The sequence below is a fragment of the Ranitomeya imitator genome, chromosome 3 (genome assembly GCF_032444005.1).
Source record: "Ranitomeya imitator isolate aRanImi1 chromosome 3, aRanImi1.pri, whole genome shotgun sequence".
Classification (NCBI taxonomy): domain Eukaryota; kingdom Metazoa; phylum Chordata; class Amphibia; order Anura; family Dendrobatidae; genus Ranitomeya; species Ranitomeya imitator.
In genome coordinates, this window is record NC_091284.1 from 79,572,450 (window position 1) to 79,588,439 (window position 15,990).

At 41.3% G+C, this 15,990-nt stretch overlaps 1 protein-coding gene across 2 annotated transcripts in view; it reads left to right on the top strand.

The window, feature by feature from the left end:
- Positions 1-15,990, top strand: part of EPHA6 (EPH receptor A6) — a 1,249,313-nt gene that overhangs the window by 778,879 nt on the left and 454,444 nt on the right. The gene's annotated exons all lie outside the window — the stretch shown is intronic.

Sequence of the window (15,990 nt, forward strand, 5' to 3'; positions counted from 1 at the left end):
ATAAACCCAGTGAACTTTAAAGGAACACGTCTCCTGAGTGTCAGCCGTCGCAGCTGAGTGAGTGAAATCCTTACAACGTGTTATATTTTACTGATTTGGTTATTTAATAAACTTTGACTTTTTATGGGACTTTGTTTGACTGCAGCTTTTCTTGGAGTTTTTACATCAGTTAGTGAAAAGCAGGACTGGGTCCCAGAAAAGCCTGCTCGCCGCTGGCTACAGAAGCAGAGCCTGGAAAGGCAGCAGTAACCATGCACAGTATCAGACTGAGCCAGACGCTGGGACCGACGTCTCCACTGAGAAGGCTCCACTGCGGCTGGAGAATGGGAGACCGCAGCAGACGGGAACTCGACACCTAACACAGAGCCTACACGTTTTGAGAGGTTAACCCACACCTAATCATGGCATACACTGTTCCAAATTATTTGACAAGTAAATAGGCATGGAAAAATGCAATAGTGTGTGCCAAAACTGCACTACAAGTTAGCGAAAGTTATTGGTGCAAAATAAGCCAAAGATAGCTTAATCCACTTCCCTCTTTCTGGCATTGGAAAGCATGGCTGATGATCTTCCCTCAATCACATTATTGTGTTGACCCTTGACTTTGCTATTGAATACTCCAGTGTTTCATTTGATACATCCATCGATTTTCTTGATTTTTTGAATGCATTGCAAACTGAACAGACAGGCATTTAGTTTGTACTTAAATGGATAGTCCCACAAACAAAGCAAATTTTAATGAATAGATTTTGGAATAATAATAATTTCCACAATTGGATGTGTTTACATAAAATGTTCCTGTGCTGAGATAATCTTATACATATGCCCCTGCTGTGTATTGTGTAATGACTGTGTCTGTGTACAAAATGATCACCACAGACCACAATTTTTCGGAAAGGGAGGAAGCAATAGAGCCACTTTCTGTAAGATACAATATTTGCATGTCTGTTTTATCACAGAAACAAGTGCTTTGGCCACGTCATGAAAAAACAGACAGAAAAATGTTTTACCTAACAGAAATAATCAGCTGTGATCCCATGCCGTCCTGTTTGTATACTCTTTTGCTTCCTCCCCTTCCCAGAAATTGTGGTCTGTGGTGATCACTTTGTACACAGTCAGACAAAGTCATTACACAGTACACAGCAGGGGCACATTTATAAGATTATCTCAGCAAAGGAACATTTTTTAACCCCTTTCTGACCTCAGACGGGATAGTACGTCCGAGGTCAGAAGCCCCTCTTTGATGCGGGTTTCGGCGGTGAGCCCGCATCAAAGCCGGGACATGTCAGCTGTTTTGAACAGCTGACATGTGTCCGCAATAGGCGCGGGCAGAATCGCGATCTGCCCGCACCTATTAACTAGTTAAATGCCGCTGTCAAACGCAGACAGCGGCATTTAACTAACGCATCCGGCTGGGCGGCCGAAAATGACGGCATCGCCGACCCCCGTCACATGATCGGAGGTCGATGATGCTTCAGTATTGTAACCATAGAGGTCCTTGAGACCTCTATGGTTAGAGATCCCCGGCAGCTGTGAGCGCCATCCTGTGGTCGGCGCACACAGCACACCTGATTTTCTGCTACGTAGCAGTGAACAGCAGATCGCTACTATGTAGCAGAGCCGATCGAGTTGTGCCTGCTTCTAGCCTCCCATGGAGGCTATTGAAGCATGGCAAAAGTTAAAAAAAAGTTAAAAAATGTGAAAAAAATAAAAAATATATAAAAGTTTAAATCACCCCCCTTTCGCCCCAATCGAAATAAATCAATAAAAATCAAACCTGCACATATTTGGTATCGCTGCGTTGAGAATCACCCGATCTGTCAATAAAAAAAGCATTAACCTGATCGCTAAACAGCATAGCGAAAAAAAAAAAAAATCGAAACGCCAGAATTACGTTTTTTTGGTCGCCGCGACATTGCATTAAAATGCAAATCAAAAGATCGTATCTCCACCAAAATGCTATCGTTAAAAACGCCAGCTCGGCATGCAAAAAATAAGCCCTCAAGTGACCCCAGATCATGAAAATTGAAGACGCTACGAGTATCGGAAAATGGCGCAATTTTTTTTTTTTTTTAGCAAAGTTTGGAATTTTTTTTCACCACTTAGGTAAGAAATAACCTAGTCATGTTAGGTGTCTATGAACTCGTAATGACCTGGAGAATCATAATGGCAGGTCAGTTTTAGCATTTAGTGAACCTAGCAAAAAAGCCAAACAAAAAACAAGTGTGGGACTGCACTTTTTTTGCAATTTCACTGCACTTGGATTTTTTTTCCCGTTTTCTAGGACATGACATGCTAAAACCAATGATGTCGTTCAAATGTACAACTCGTCCCACAAAAAATAAGCCCTCACATGGCCAAATTGACGGAAAAATAAAAAAGTTATGGCTCTGGGAAGGAGGGGAGTGAAAAACGAACATGGAAAAATGAAAAATCCGAAGGTCATGAAGGGGTTAATTCATCCAATTGTGTAACTTATTTTTATTCCAAGGCCTTTTGAAAACCTTTGTACAGAGGATTTGTCAGCTCAAAATACGTTAGCTCTCCTGAACTCAGTTCTGTCTAAGCCGTGCATGAAGGAGTTAAAAATACTAAAACCTGCAGATAGGTACAACTGCTATTGGAATCATTGTCCTTATTATATTAAGATTTTAACTATTTTTTTTCCAAAGCTCACAGCTTAGAGGGAACACTGCTCCTGATATGTCTTTTCCAGTAAATGTTTGTATTCCTCATAAAATAACTATTCTTGGGCACCTTTTCATAGAGCTCTGATTTATGCCAATAATTCCTCCTAGAAATGTATGAATATATTGACAATCAGGTGTTACCTTTTTCCTTGTCAAAGGGGTGTGCCTATACATAGCCTGATTGGACAATGTCAGTGTGTGCATGGACAACACTCAACTGGTAACACTCATTTTTTCTGTCTTATTCATAAATCTTTATTCAGAATATCAGATGAATGGCATAACGCATCATTTTCAGAAAATATTCTCTGGAATTTTAATTTTACAAAGATTAAAAGTATTAACTTGAAAACTGGTGTTCTAAGAGCGAAGGGTCCTTTTTAACTGCCTCCTCGGTTTTTGAAGGCTGAAGTGGTCACTTCACCAGACATGAAGATGCCCTTATTCCCAAAACTGACAAATAACAATCTTGCGCCTTTGGCAGAAACCTTAGCTTATTTGCAACTATTCACAAGATTAATATATATAATTGAGCTATTTCTGAGTTTAGTAGACTTGTTTTCTCTGCAGAATAGTACTGTACGTACAACTTTGTTCTCCACTATTTAGAGTTCAATTCATCAACCATTCCTCTGAAACAAATAAGGAAAATGTTCCTGTTTACAAGTTAATCTTCTTGCCAAGAATCAGAAAATTGATTTATGCATTTATTTTAACCTTTATGTATGTATATTAAAACAATGGTTTCCTTTTTTTTTACATAAATACATACAGATTATGTTGAGGTTTATTTTGTGATTTTCAATTGTTTCCCTGTCCTATATTTAAATGATCATTTCTATTTCTATTTAAAGACTATAATGTTATCTTGTTATGGATTTTCAACATCAGTACACCAGCTTCGTCAGATCTATATCTGGTGACAATGACAACTATTGCATTCGTTCAGGGGTGCATTCGTGCACTAGTATTCATGTATTTTTTATTCAAAGTACTTTTTTTCTAAGGACTCGGCAGTTATAACATGGCAGTTAGACAGGGCAGGAGACAGGTAAGACAATCTAAATCTAATCCATATTCACTTGAAATAGCACAAATACTCACCATATTTATTTGTATAATCTATATCCTGGCTGCTGCATTCACTCACATTCACCGCCCTTGCATTAACTCTCTATACTCCATCCATATCGGCCCCTCTGTCTTTGCCTCTCCTATGTATAGCACTCATGCTCTGTTCACATTGCTTAACAGCACAGATCAATTCAGTCCCACCATCCAACACAAGAGACCCTCTCACAAATCACTTAACCATCTGCTCACTCTTTCGATCCTCCTCCTAGTCGCTGGAGACATCTCTCCAAACCCCGGCCCCCCATGTTATAGCCAGTCAAACCTCCCAACTGCTACACTCAGAAACCCCTCTAACCTTATTAATATTCCATGCATGCCTTCTGTCTCTTTGAATTGTGCCCTTTGGAATTCTCGCTCTGTGTGTAATAAACTCTCCTTCATTCATGACTTCTTCCTTTCTAATTCTCTTAATCTCCTGGCTCTAAGGGTACCGTCACACAGTGGCATTTTGATCACTACGACGGCACGATTTGTGACGTTCCAGCGATATATCCGTGACGTTCCAGTGATCTTGCTGTGTCTGACACGCTCCTGCGATCAGGGACCCCGCTGAGAATCGTACGTCGTAGCAGATCGTTTGAAACTTTCTTTCGTCGTCTAGTGTCCCGCTGTGGCGGCATGATCGCATGGTGTAACAAAGGTGTGCACGATATTGTATACGATGTGCGCATAGTAACCAACGGCTTCTACATCGCACATACGTCATGAAATTATCGCTCCAGCGTCGTACATTGCAAAGTGTGACAGCAGTCTACGACGCTGGAGCGATATTGTTATGACGCTGGAGCGTCACGGATCGTGCCGTCGTAACGATCAAAATGCCACTGTGTGACGGTACCCTTACTGAAACCTGGATCCAGCAGTCAGACACCACCGCTGCTGCTGCTCTTTCATATGGTGGACTACACTTTTCTCATACCCCAAGATCAGACAACAGAGCAGGTGGAGGCGTTGGTCTGCTCCTTTCACCCAAATGTACTTTCCAAGTTATCCCCCAAGTACCCTCACTTGTCTTCCCTTCCTTTGAGGTCCATGTGGTCAGACTTTACGTCCCCTTCTCCATGCGAGTGGCGGTGGTGTATCGTCCTCCCGGCCCCTCTCATCAGTTCCTGGATCACTTTGCCACCTGGCTTCCACACTTTCTCTCCTGTGACACCCCCACCCTTATCATGGGTGATTTCAACATCCCCATTGCCTCTCCCCTCTCCCCATCTGCTTCTCACCTTTTATCTCTATCCTCCTCTTTCGGCCTCCCGCAGCATACTAACTCTCCAACACATGAAGATGGAAACTCCCTTGACTTGGTCTTCTCCCGGCTTAGCTCAGTGGATGATTTCACAAACTCCCCTCTCCCACTCTCTGACCACAACCTTCTTTCATTCTCTATCAAGAACTGCCATCCCGCTCAGGTCACCTCCACTTTCCACACATATAGAAACATACAGGCCATTAACACCCAGAAACTTATGAAGAACTTGCAGTCCTCATTGGCCCCAATCTTCTCCATCTCATGTCCTGATTCTGCTCTGAAGCATTACAATGAAACCCTGCAAAGTGCTTTGGATGAAGCTGCTCCTCCTATACATAAAACAACTCGGCACAGACAGCAACAACCGTGGCAAACGCTGCAAACACGTTTCCTGCAGCGGTGCTCCAGGTGCGCAGAACGTCTGTGGAGAAAATCTAATCTACCCGAAGATTTCATCCATTATAAGTTCATGCTAAAGACATACAATTCTGCCCTTCACCTCTCCAAACAAACCTACTTCAACACCCTCATCACCTCCCTGTCCAATAACCCTAAACGTCTCTTTGACACGTTCCAGTCCCTACTCAACCCAAGAGAGCAGGCCCCAACCACGGATCTCCATGCTGACGATCTAGCCAATTACTTCAAAGAAAAAATTGACCACATTCGACAGGAAATTATCTCCCAATCTCTTCATACCATGCACTGTCCTCCCTCCCCCACTGCATCTAGTTCACTCTCTGACTTTGAAGCAGTTACAGAAGAAGAAGTAAGCAGGCACCTTGCATCTTCTCGCCCTACCACTTGCACCAGTGACCCCATTCCGTCACATCTCCTCCAGTCCCTTTCCCCGGCTGTCACCTCTTACCTAACAAAAATATTCAACCTTTCCCTCACTTCCGGTATTTTTCCCTCCTCATTTAAGCATGCCATCATACATCCATTACTTAAAAAACCATCCCTCGATCAAAACTGTGCCTCTAATTATAGACCTGTCTCTAATCTTCCCTTCATCTCTAAACTCCTCGAACGCCTGGTCCACTCCCGTCTTACCCGCTATCTCTCAGATAACTCTCTTCTCGACACTCTTCAATCTGGCTTCCGCTCTTTACACTCTACTGAAACTGCCCTCACTAAAGTCTCTAATGACCTACTAACAGCTAAATCTAATGGTCACTACTCCATGCTAATTCTCTTGGATCTCTCTGCAGCATTCGATACTGTGGATCACCAGCTACTCCTCACTATGCTCCACTCCATTGGCCTCAAGGACACCGTTCTCTCCTGGTTCTCCTCCTATCTCTCTGACCGATCCTTCACTGTATGTTTTGCTGGTTCCTCCTCCTCTCACCTTCCCCTTACTGTTGGGGTTCCTCAAGGATCAGTCCTAGGCCCCCCCTCCTCTTCTCGTTGTATACTGCCCCTATTGGACAAACAATCAGTAGATTTGGTTTCCAGTACCATCTCTATGCTGATGACACCCAATTATACACCTCTTCTGTTGTCACGCCGACCTTTTTAGAAAACACCAGTGATTGTCTTACTGCTGTCTCTAACATCATGTCCTCCCTCTATCTGAAACTAAACCTGCCAAAAACTGAACTCCTCATGTTCTCTCCCTCTACTAACCTACCTTTGCCTGACATTGCCATCTCCGTGTGCGGTTCCACCATTACTCCAAAGCAACATACCCGCTGCCTTGGGGTCATCCTTGATTCTGATCTTTCATTCACCCCCCACATTCGATCACTGGCTCGCTCTTCTTACCTGCATCTCAAAAACATTTCTAGAATTCGCCCTTTTCTTACTTTCGACTCTGCAAAAACTCTTACTGTTTCACTTATTCATTCTCGTCTGGACTATTGTAACTACTAATCGGCCTCCCTCTTACCAAACTGTCCCCGCTCCAATCTGTCGTGAATGCTGCTGCCAGGATCATATTCCTCACCAACCATTACACCGATCCCTCTACCTTGTGCCAGTCATTACACTGGCTACCCATCCACTCCAGAATCCAGTACAAAACTACTACCCTCATCCACAAAGCACTCCATGGCTCTGCACCACCCTACATCTCCTCTCTGGTCTCAGTCTACCACCCTACCCGTGCCCTCCGCTCCGCTAATGACCTCAGGTTAGCATCCTCAATAATCAGAACCTCCCACTCCCGTCTCCAAGACTTTACACGTGCTGTGCCGATTCTTTGGAATGCACTACCTAGGTTAATACGATTAATCCCCAATCCCCACAGTTTTAAGCGTACCCTAAAAACTCACTTGTTCAGACTGGCCTACCGCCTCAATGCATTAACCTAACGATCCCTGTGTGGCCTATTTATATAAAAATAAATAAATAAAAAAAAAACAACCAGGTCCCTCGCATCATGTTCTCATTCACTTTATGCAGTTAATAGTCCTCTGTGTCTGTACTGCTACATACTTAGGCAGTTAACTGGTTCATGCAGCTTTACATGAACACCCGAGCCTTACACTATGGCCGGTCCGAATAACTAAAGAAATTGTTACCATCCACCTATCGTGTCTCCCCTTTTCCTCATAGTCTGTAAGCTTGCGAGCAGGGCCCTCATTCCTCCTGGTATCTGTTTTGAACTGTAATTCTGTTATGCTGTAATGTCTATTGTCTGTACAAGTCCCCTCTATAATTTGTAAAGCGCTGCGGAATATGTTGGCGCTATATAAATAAAAATTATTATTATTATTATTATTCAAATTTTATAATTGGCCAAACAGTCCCTGTGGGAAGCCAAAGAGAGTTATCACATTATATATGGACTTAAGTGTCCAGTTACAGCTTTCTGCATCACCATATCTTTCTTTGACATGGTAAAGTTAAGTGAATCTGACAGCAGCATTATGTAGGCATAGAGGCCCTGATTACTGTGATCTATTGTCACGGTTCCACACGTCAGTGTGTCTGGGATGCAGTTACTGACAGCTGAGCCATCCAATATGGTACAGTGGCCTGTTGAGCTGTTGGTGAGTTGATTAACAGCTTGGCTGTCCAATCTGAAACTATCTCCAGGTGTTCATTATCCCAGGTAATTACCAGGCTACTTAACTGAGCTGTTTCTCCCACACCTCTGCCAGGCGTACATTCAGCTTAGTGTGATTTTTTCTATCTGTGCCTTGCGTTTTGTATATTGATCTTACATTGCCTGACCATGGACCTGGATAAACCATCCATCTGTTTAAACCTTTCAGCTCTGATCTGCTATCTCCTGGTATTCTAACCTTGGAACGTTACCTTACTATGCTGTGGTCTCTTCCTTCTGTTTACAACGTACCCTCCTAGCTTCTGACCTTGGACTCCTTGACTACACAGCTTGGCCGTGAGAAGAGACTAGCATCACATGTATCACTTAGCTTACTGGGTCCTGCAGTTGTGATAGAATCACAGTTTTCTCTACTGCTGAGCCCAGAATGCTGACATTTGTAGAACCCTACCCACACTAATAATAGGAAGCTTTCTTTCTGTGTACACTGTGCATAGGCAGAAAGCTGCCAATCAATGGTGAAGGCAGTGTTGGACTAGAAGATATGAGGCAGTTTGTCCTCTAGTGATAATCTCCTGCTGATAAAACACTGATGTTATTGAAATAAAACACACGAACTAGTATATGGACACATTGCTGGACTCAGGGTTTCTGTCCCTACATCACACTGCTCTCAGATTATATGGCAAACACATGTTCACAGATTACTTTTAACACGCTATGTTAAGAAATGAGACCTCCACATCCTAAATTTTAAAAAAAGTGAAAAATAATAAAAAATAAGTCATGATGAAGTATGGAAGGCGTCCAAGAGATCTTCAAACTGTTTTGATAGGACATAAAAAGTATGTACAAGGTAAAACTTTTCAGCATCATTCTGATGCCTTCCTCAGGCCGATTCTCCATGGAGCACACCGAGAATAAACATAAAAAAGTCACAACTGACAACTGCCTGAACAAATAAGTAAGTCAGAAAAGTTATCTGTGAACACATATGTAGTTCGTGTTTTGAGGGTAAAACTGTCCAATGTAAGAAAGACATCAATTTTATTGTGTAAAAGTATTAAAAATAGTAAAAATGAAATATATATTATGAAACACTGGAATTGTAAAGGACACACAGAAGTAGTGAAGTATAAAAAAACTATATATATTTGGTAGTTTCAGGTTTCTTACTCAAATAATAGATTTGGCATTTAAACTAGATGATGGCATAACAAATATAAATAAGAATAAATTTATTTATTAAGAAAACTTAATCTCAAAAAACAAATCCTCACACAGCTACATCAACGGATAGAAAATATATGGCTTTCAATATGTGTAAAATTCTATTACATATGTAAAATCAATATAATAGTAACTATCCACAGAAAAAAAGCATGCTAACTTCTCTACAACAAAAAATAATTAAATTATCCAAAACAGAATAAGAAAAATATGAATAAAAAGTTGTTTGTAGCTGAAAAGTAATATGAAACTATAGAATAGAAGAGGATTCACCACTTCTTTAACTCTGTACTCTCTTTGGTTACCGTAACTCTCCACCATATTGCCAGTAAATCCAACAAAACATATCTAAATCACCAGATAGTGTTTTTCAAAAAGTTTTATTAATAATCAGCTTATTTGTTTACGCTAATAAAGAAGCTTTTTGGAGAAATACGTCCTGTGCCTTGGATATTTCTTGCTGAAAATATAGAACGTGGCAGCACAAAAAGACTAAAATGTAAAAGCGTAGTAAAACATCAAAGATCAAAAGATTCAATTATTACTACTTCTTAAATAGCTTTAGTATGTAGACCACATAGTAATCTACATAAAAAAATGTATTTATAAAGTTGTTTTCTTTGTGTAAATAACGACTTGTGCCAAATTTACCTTTTTATGCCAGAAAATTGATAAATTCCTTCCATAGTTTTTCATAGGATCTGTATACACAAAATTATGGAAAAATTTTCCTTTATCTATTAAGACTATCTGCATATTTTGTTCATCATTTTACGGACACCAATTTTTTATTTACAGTGAATGAATACTATGGATTCTTGTGGAAAGTAAAAGTATTGATTTCACGTTTAGCAATTTGACATTTTTGCATATCATTTCTTTTTTTTTTTGCTTGCTTCTATTTTTTTTAAGTTTATAGTACAATATTGTAAAGTCTACATTTTTTGTTTTTGGATATTTTATATCATTTTTGGAGTCCGTGCCGTATCACACCGCAGCTTGCTATATTATTATGGTATTTGTTTTTCTTGTGTTGTAGCTCAATTTGATTTTTCTATAGAAGTTCAAAAGCACAAACACACACAAAAAAGCAACAAAACTAAAAATATTGCCAAAAAGTTGGTAAAAAAACGCTTGAAACAAGTGGCATCGTAAAAATGCTGATAAAAATTATACCTTTCCTTCTGTTTTTGTAAAGTAATTTTACCATAAACAGTGGAACTGATTGAAATATGTCATTCGCTCAACACTGGGTCAATATCTGCATGCTCATAGTGTCCAAATGGCAGTTAGCATAATGAGGTATGTCTAAAAATTATCATACACCGAGACGATAAAATACTATATTCTAAAATACAATTTGTAGTTCCAATTAGCCACTTCCTGTGGGCGCAGCCTCGGTATATATAACATCTTCTGCTGATTTTGTTTCATCTCTCAGTAAACAATACTGATACATCTTGCAGAGAAATAAAATTCACTTTTCATTTCTGGAGGAAAATAACTTCACAGTCAAGGAGACTTGTAGAGCAAACAAAACTTTCCTCTGAGCGTTCAAAGAGCACTTAGCAGAAGTTCTCAATGATCCAAAAATGAGAAGAAAGACCCCAGAGATCGATCAGGTTCAAATCAGTCCATTACTTTAAAAAAATTGCACTTTTAAGTTAGGCACATACTGTTTTATTGGTTTCCTTTTCAGGAAGAGATGCTGATTTTTTTTTTTAGTATCATCCAGAAAAGTGGATATAGAAATCCTCAAGGAGGTATTTTGAACCAGATGCTAATGGTACGTGAACCTCAGAGGCTAGATAACAACACACATTTGCATAATACATAATGTATCAGAATCCGAAACAGACGCGGAGAGACTTTAGGCATTTTTTTATGTTTTAACCAGTGTTGAATACACCAAAATTTAAATGCAAGTAATGTGTGAGATTTGCATAGTAAACATAATGCAGGTGAAGTATATTAATTTATGTAATGCCGACTAAAATAATAATGATCAAAATGTTAGTAAAGTTTTTCCATCTCAGAGTAGAATGTATAATTTTTTTAAAGAATGCCTCAATGAACGACATCATTCCTTCTATCAGCATGTTTTATTTTAATATTAAAATTAATATTATCAATAAAAATAATGTTGTTCCTCCCCTCACCCGCCCCCACTGCCCACCAGCCGTATCCTCCAACTTCCTCCCCCAAATTTGGAGCTTCTACAGCATATTGGAGTCTGATTATACAAATGATGACATCATTAATTTTTTTTCCTTTGCTGTCTCATATAATTGCATAAAAATAAGCCTTGACTTCTATGGAGTGTGGGATGGTCTCCCATTTGGGGCCTTCCTAGGATACTTCTGTACTGATCAGGTGGAAGAGCTCTGCCAGTCACAGAGGCCTGACTTGGCGCTTGCCATTCTATTTATCAGATCCAGGTTTAGATCCCAGAAGATCAATTGTAAGAATATGAACGATCAATCTAAAAAAGCTCACCAGAATAGTATGTGTTATGACCTGGTGGTTAAGAGGCCACACTGATATGACCTGGTGGCTAAAACGCAACATGGAGCGAGCTCTGAGAAGGTGGTATCTCTACTGACCGCAGTCCCTAATCCTAACAACAACACTAGAAATAGCTGTGGGATGTTCCTGACTCTCCCTAGACACCTCTTCACAGCCTAAGAAATAACTACCCCTAAAGAAGGAAATAGAAAGCTATCTTGCCTCAGAGAAAACCCCCAAAAGGAAAGCTAGCCCCCCACAAATATAGACTGTGAATGGAGAGGGAAATGACGTACAAAGAAATGAAATCAGAATTCAGCAAAGGAGGCCAATACTAAACTAGATAGACAGAGAGTAAAGGATACTGTGCGGTCAGTATAAAAACTACAAAATCCACGCAGAGTTTACAAAAATGAACTCCACACCGACTCACAGTGTGGAGGGGCAAATCTGCTTTCCCAGAGCTTCCAGCTATCCTGAAAACCATATAGTGACAAGCTGGACAAAAAGAGACATATTTGCAAAGCAATAGAGTCCAAACAAATGGACAAACAAAAACTAGCAAAAACTTATCTATTGCAGACAAGGACTGGCGATATGAGAATTCCAAGGAAAGAACCAAATCCAACCAAGAACATAGACAGCAGGCATGGACTAAAGCCCAGAGCAGGTTTAAATAACAAACCCAGGCAAGGCGATTAGTGAAGGCAGCTGCTACAGCTACCTAACGGAGCAGCAGTTCCACTCGAAACCACCAGAGGGAGCCCAAGGGCAGAACTCACAAAAATACCATTAGCAACCACAGGAGGGAGCTCCAGAACGGACTTCACAACAGTACCCCCCCCTTGAGGAGGGGTCACCGAACCCTCACCAGAGCTCCCAGGCCGATCAGGATGAGCCAAATGGAAAGCACGAACCAAATCGGCAGCATGAACATCGGAGGCAACAACCCAAGAATTATCCTCCTGGCCATAACCCTTCCACTTGACCAGATACAGAAGCTTCCGCCTCGATAAACGAGAATCCAAAATCTTCTCCACCACATATTCCAATTCCCCCTCAACCAATTTTGGAGCAGGAGGATCAACGGAGGGAACCATAGGTACCACATATCTCCGCAACAAGGATCTATGGAACACATTATGAATGGAAAAGGAAGCTGGAAGGGCCAAACGAAAAGACACTGGATTGATAATTTCAGAAATCTTATAGGGCCCAATAAAGCGAGGCTTGAACTTAGGGGAAGAAACCTTCTGAACTCCAAAGAGGCAATTAGACCCCTTCACAAACAACGCATTAGCACGAAGGACCTGAAATACCATCCTAACCTGCTTTACATGAGACTCCCAATCATCGGAGAAAACCAAAATATCATCCAAATACACAATCATGAATTTATCCAGATAATTCCGGAAGATATCATGCATAAAGGACTGAAATACCGATGGAGCATTAGAGAGCCCGAATAGCATCACAAGATATTCAAAATGGCCTTCGGGCGTATTAAATGCTGTTTTCCATTCATCACCTTGTTTAATACGCACGAGATTATACGCCCCTCGAAGGTCGATTTTAGTAAACCAACTGGCACCCTTAATCCGAGCAAACAAATCAGAAAGTAAAGGTAAAGGGTACTGGAATTTGACAGTGATCTTATTGAGAAGGCGATAATCTATACAGGGTCTCAAGGAGCCATCCTTCTTGGCAACAAAAAAAAATCCCGCTCCCAAAGGTGACGAAGACGGGCGAATATGCCCCTTCTCCAAAGACTCCTTTACATAACTCCGCATAGCGGCATGCTCTGGCACAGACAGATTGAAAAGTCGGCCCCTAGGGAACTTACAGCCAGGAATCCAATTAATGGCACAATCGCAGTCCCTATGAGGAGGCAAGGAACTGGACTTGAGGTCATCAAATACATCCTGGAAATCCGACAAAAACTCAGGAACTTCAGAAGAAGGGGACAAGGAAATGGACATCAAAGGAATATCACTATGTATCCCCTGACAACCCCAACCAGTTACAGACATAGATCTCCAATCCAGCACTGGGTTATGTACCTGTAACCATGGAAAACCCAGCACAACAACATCATGCAAATTATGCAACACCAAAAAGCGAATATTTTCCTGATGTGCAGGAGCCATGTACATGGTTAACTGAGTCCAATACTGAAGTTTATTCTTGGCCAATGGCGTAGCATCAATCCCCCTTAAGAGAATAGGACTCTGCAAAGGCTCCAAGGAAAAGCCACAGTGCTTGGCAAATTCTAAGTCCATTAAGTTCAGGGCAGCGCCAGAATCCACAAATGCCATAACAGAAAAGGACGACAATGAGCAAATCAGGGTAACAGACAAGAGAAATTTAGGCTGTACAGTACTAATGGTAACAGACCCAGGAACCCTCCTAGTACGCTTAGGGAAATCAGAAATAGCATGAGCAGAATCACCACAGTAAAAACACAGGCCATTCTGACGTCTGAATTTCTGTCTTTCTGCTCTAGTCAAAATCCTATCACATTGCATAGAGTCAGGACTTTGCTCAGAGGACACTGCCATTTGGTGCACCACCTTGCGCTCACGCAAGCGCCGATCAATCTGTATGGCTAGAGACATAGATTCGCTCAAACTGGTAGGTGTAGGAAAGCCCACCATAACATCTTTAAGGGTTTCAGAAAGACCTTTTCTGAAAATAGCAGCCAGAGCCTCTTCATTCCACTTAGTGAGCACAGACCATTTTCTAAATTTCTGGCAGTATAACTCTGCCGCTTCTTGACCCTGACATAGGGCCAACAGTGTTTTCTCAGCATGCTCTACTGAGTTAGGTTCGTCATACAACAATCCGAGCACTTGAAAAAATGCATCCACACTCATCAATGCTGGATCCCCTGTTTCAAGAGCAAAAGCCCAGTCTTGAGGATCACCACGCAGTAAGGATATGATGATTTTTACTTGCTGAATGGGATCACCAGAAGAACGGGGTTTCAAAGCAAAAAACAATTTGCAGCTATTTTTAAAGTTGAAAAACTTGGATCTGTCCCCAAAAAACAAATCAGGAGTAGGAATTCTAGGCTCTAGAGCCGGAGTCTGGACAATATAATCTTGGATACTCTGGACTCTTGCAGCAAGTTGATCCACACGAGAAAACAAACTCTGAACCTCCATACCAGAGCATATATCCAGCACCACCCAGATATCAAGAGGAAAAAAAAGACAGAACAGAGCACAGAAAAAAAAAATGGTTCAGAACTTTCTTTTCCTTCTTTTGAGATGCATTTAATTCATTTCTGGCTTGCTGTACTGTTATGACCTGGTGGTTAAGAGGCCACACTGATATGACCTGGTGGCTAAAACGCAACATGGAGCGAGCTCTGAGAAGGTGGTATCTCTACTGACCGCAGTCCCTAATCCTAGAAATAGCCTTGGGATGTTCCTGACTCTCCCTAGACACCTCTTCACAGCCTAAGAAATAACTACCCTAAAGAAGGAAATAGAAAGCTATCTTGCCTCAGAGAAAACCCCCAAAAGGAAAGATAGCCCCCCACAAATATAGACTGTGAATGGAGAGGGAAATGACGTACAAAGAAATGAAATCAGAATTCAGCAAAGGAGGCCAATACTAAACTAGATAGACAGAGAGTAAAGGATACTGTGCGGTCAGTATAAAAACTACAAAATCCACGCAGAGTTTACAAAAATGAACTCCATACCGACTCACGGTGTGGAGGGGCAAATCTGCTTTCCCAGAGCTTCCAGCTAGCCTGAAAACCACATAGTGACAAGCTGGATAAAAAGAGACATATTTGCAAAGCAATAGAGTCCAAACAAATGGACAAACAAAACTAGCAAAAACTTATCTTTTGCAGACAAGGACTGGCGATGTGAGAATTCCAAGGAAAGAACCAAATCCAACCAAGAACATAGACAGCAGGCATGGACTAAAGCCCAGAGCAGGTTTAAATAACAAACCCAGGCAAGGCGATTAGTGAAGGCAGCTGCTACAGCTACCTAACGGAGCAGCAGTTCCACTCGAAACCACCAGAGGGAGCCCAAGGGCAGAACTCACAAAAATACCATTAGCAACCACAGGAGGGAGCTCCAGAACGGAATTCACAACAGTACCCCCCCCCCCTTGAGGAGGGGTCACCGAACCCTAACCAGAGCTCCAAG